Here is a 4,536-nt window from a genome sequence, read left to right on the forward strand (position 1 = left end):
AGGCTGAGAAATGACATCTCCTGCTTTGTTCAAAAGAGCAATGAGACGTTCAGTGAAGCTTGGGAACGTTTCAAGGGATACACAAGCAGATGCCCGCATCATGGATTCAACAATGCCTTGTTGCTAAGTACACTTTACCGAGGTGTAGTCCCTAAGATAAGGATGTTGCTAGACACCGCTAGTAATGGTAATTTTCTCAACAAGGATGTTGATGAAGGTTGGGATCTAGTGGAGAACTTAGTCCAATCTGATGGGAACTACAATGAGGAGTATGATCGTAGAATTCGATCTTCTGGAGAGGATGATGTCAATACAAGAGAGACATGAAAGCACTCAATGGCAAATTGGACAAAATCCTCAACCAGCAGCAACATGTCCATTCCATCTCGGAGGAAGACTAGTTTCAGCAACAAGATGGGGAGAGTATTCAGCTAGAGGATGTTAACTACATCAACAATCAAGGAGGTTACAATAAAGGATACAACAACTACAAACCAAACCCGAATCTCTCCTATCGTAACCCGAATTTTGCAAATCCTCAAGACCAAATTTACCCTTCCGCAGTCCAAGGAAACCATGGCCAGCAAAAGCCTTTTAACCAATACAATCAAAGCTTTGCTCCTAAGCAGCAGTACTCTTGCCATTACCACCAACCAATTGCACCACCTGGATTCCCACCACAACAAGGATCACATAACCAATCTCAAGAAGCTAACTTACGCGGCCTAATTCAGCAGATGATACAGAGTCAATCATCGGCTGCAATGGACAATGCAAAACGATTCGCGGAGATGAGCAACAAGATCGATTCTGGGTACAATGACCTGAATGCCAAGTATGATTCTCTCAACACTAAGTTGCGATACCTAGAAGGCCAACACAACACCCAACCACCTCCAAAACTTAACCAGCTTCCAGGTAAAGTTGTTCAGAACCCAAAAGACTATGCTACTGCCCAGGCCATCATTCTTGAAGATGTTGATGACTACCTCACTGAGTACAACGATGTTCAAGAGGGAGGATATGGATCACGGTGAGATGTATGAGCACCATTACTACTTCTCCGAGTATGAACCCTATCCTTCACCCGAGGAGGCTGATCGAGCTGATGATCGAGCACTGGTTTGAGAATCGCAAACCAATGCACCACTCGAGGCTGAACCTGATGACACACCCGATGATGGTGATCGGATGATCCATCGGGTAGATGTCCAGATGATAGATCAACCTCAACTGCCGGCAGCTGAGGAAGGGGAATTAGAGGAAAGATTCAGAGCAGCTCTTGACATCCAATTGGAGGCGCTTGCAGAGCGTATGTCCAGACGAAAAGCCCCACCTCCTAAGATGTTGCCACCACACGTGCTTCGAGAGGAAACCATCAAGGAGACAGCTCAGCTGGAGATTGAAGTAAAGGAAGCTGATAACAGGATTTTCACCCAGGATATCAATTCCCTATGCATTTGTAGTACAAAGGGTTATCAATCCAAATGGTTGTTATGATAGCAGATAATATATGATCAGAAGCAAGCAAGTCAAGCCAAGCAACAGTTGGGGTTTAATCTAACAATCCTAAAATAATCAAAAAGAAAAAAAACAAGCAAGAACCACACGACTTAAGCAATCGATGCAAGCATTCGAGTACAGGATCGGGTGGAGATATCAGGTCAGGAAGTCAAGGATGAACAGCTCGAAGGTATACACGAAGCTGGTGATCGAGTAGTAGTTCGGGTAAGTGGTCGAGTTATAAAATAAAGCTAAACGATCAAGATAAGAAAGCTCCTAAGGATGGGGTAATCAACTCATAAGTGTCCCTGACTAGTATGGATGTCCTACATGCCTCAAGCAAATATTGCCTAGACAATGAATCTCTAAAATCTTGTTAAAACACTCTCGTGATAGAAACAATCAACCTTGATCACTCCCCTACCCAACTCTCGTTGGAGAAACATGACCAAGCAGGCAATAGAAACCGATTCATTATTGTCAATAAAATCCTTACACATTTAATCTCTTAGGCTAAGTGAGTAAATCTCTAGCATTGATTGTTTCAAGCATTTCAACTACATCTCTTGATGGCAAAACACCCTAGATCTAATCTCAACCTCTCGGTCTGAAAATAGCATTAAGAACACCAATCTAGAAAGGAATTTATATAACATAAACAATCAAGCTAAGACATCCTAACCATTCAAGAACACATATTTGTCAATCCCATCCCTAGAAACATTGTTTCACTACTCAGATTTCATTGCAGAAAACATAAAAACACAAATAAACGAAAATTGCATTGTATTGAAAATAGAATAAAAGTAGAAGAGTACAGAATCGAAAACTAGAAAGAATAGCAAAAGAAATGAAAACAAATCCTAACAAAGTGGAAAAAGTGTTTTAGTCGCTCAAAATCTCTCTCAGAAGCTCTCGCTCTCTATGTTGAGTGTCTGCGGCGTGCTAGGGCGAGAGGAAGAAGAGGGGGGTTTATATATGGAAACCCTTTTAACCTAGCTGCTTGGTCCTGCCCGAGGGTCTGCTCGAGGGGGTGAACGAGGTTCAAGTCGGGTAACTCCTCGGGTAGGTCTTCGGGTTGTTCTTCCAGCTCTTAGATCCTCCTTGATCGGGTTGAGGTTTGGACTGTTCTTCTTGCACAACTGCTCCTTCGGGTATATGCTCGGGTTTGACCTTGTTTTCCCCCATTTTATGCTCTTAAGCACCTGTTTTCATCCAATATGCACAAATGCAACAATGGAGCACCCAAAATGGCCTAAATGTAGATTCCTGCAGTAAAGGACCTAAAAATGCTAAGATTAGGGTATATATAATGCAAAATATGGACAAAAATGGGTGTCTAATACATGTAAATTAGAGAGTTATCATAAGCTGTTAAAGAGATTAGGAATGCGATTCTGAGGAGTGGAGTGTGTTTAGATCCTGAACTGTGAATTGATGAGAAATTAGAGGATCCCGGCTCTTTTACTTTGCCATGTTCAATAGGCCTTCGGATTTTCAACAACTGCTTGTGTGATTTGGGTGCTTCGGTCAGCATCATGCTACTTTCAGTTGCCAACAAGATGGGTTTCAGCAGTTTTAAACCAAGTAGTATGTATTTGGTCCTAGCTGATAGAACAATCAGACACCCCATTGGTATCCTGGAAAACTTGCCTCTCAGGATTGGAAGAGTGGAGGTTCCTACCGATTTCATGATCCTGGACATGGATAAGGAACCAGACGATCCACTGATCCTAGGTAGGCCATTCTTGGCAACAGTAGGAGCAGTGATTGATGTAAAAAAGGGACAGATCAGCATTGAGCATGGAGAGCACTTCAAAATGGAACTTGACATCAAGAAGGTGATTAAAAGGCCAACCATTGATGGTCAAGTTTTCTCCACCCATACGAAGCCAAGAGAAATCAAACATCACCAGGAAGTTCATACTACATTTGTTGTGGAACCAGGACAATAACCGAAAAATCCATTTAATCAGTCTGCTACAGTGGAGAGGATTCCAAAACTTCTCCCTCCCAAAAATCATGCTTGAAGAGCGTGAAGAGTCAATCTTAGTGACTTAAAACAAGCTCACTTGGGAGGAAGTCCCAAAGGTATATTTTACTTTCTTTTACTTTTATTTTATTTTATTTTTTTTTGTTTTGTTTAATTCGGATTTTACAATATTTTTATGTTTCCATGAGTTTCAAAAAAAAAAAAAGGAAAAAGAAAAATTTGGGGAACTCGAGGCTATACCTGAATCCGTACCCGACGCGCCTGATCGTGTACCCACTCGGATGGCGAGTGGAGTCCGAATTCCACAAACCCTAGCCCACTCTCGGTGAAGCCCAAGCCAACCCTCTCTATTTAAGGAGCCTCAACTCCCCAACTTCATAAATCCATAAGTTTTCTCTAAACTCTAAAACTCTTTGTATTCCAAACTTCTTCTCTCTCCCTAGAAATCGAGTTTTTCAATCTTGGTGGACTAACCCTATTGATCTCGGTTTAGTATCTTTTTCTTCATTGCAAAGATTCACCAATGGCTCCAAAGATAAGGACATATCAAAAGAAGGGATCTAAGTATACCTCTGCCGCTGCTAGAACCGGAGGTGACGGCATGGATGCTCGCGATTCCCAAGGAGGAGGAGACGCTTCACATTCTCAACTGCTGAGTGGACGTTTCCATTCCCCAACCCGATCCTTCACCCAAGCCGGTGCTCGAGCACCTGATCGTGTAGACCCCCGAGTTCGCTCACCAAGCCCAGTGGCGAGTGCTGTCCGGAGATATCCCCGACATAGGGACCTTTCTACGTCCGAGCAAACTGTCATAGACCCTATGAAGGTTGACTCAGACACCGATGGAGGAGAACCAAACCTCACGGTTGAGGAGAAGAGCCGCGGTTGCAAGAGAGAAGAGACCAGCTTCTGAAAAAGCTAAGGAGGTAGCTGAGAGGGCGGCGGAATAAGAAGATCGAGACACGGAGGGTGAGAGTCATGACAATGAAGAGGAGCAGAGAGAACGCACCCGGTTGGCATTGAGGAGGCTGAAGCAAAGA

The 4,536-nt window shown here is 43.3% G+C and overlaps 1 non-coding gene across 1 annotated transcript; it reads right to left on the reverse strand.

The window, feature by feature from the left end:
• On the reverse strand, positions 1-107 carry LOC147921213 (small nucleolar RNA R71). The gene has a single exon (XR_015591853.1). It is a non-coding gene; the product is annotated as a small nucleolar RNA R71 (small nucleolar RNA).
• Positions 108-4,536: the final 4,429 nt, after the last annotated feature.

The sequence above is a fragment of the Camelina sativa genome, chromosome 19, assembly GCF_030686135.1.
Source record: "Camelina sativa cultivar CO46 ecotype springtype chromosome 19, ASM3068613v1".
Classification (NCBI taxonomy): Eukaryota; Viridiplantae; Streptophyta; class Magnoliopsida; order Brassicales; family Brassicaceae; genus Camelina; species Camelina sativa.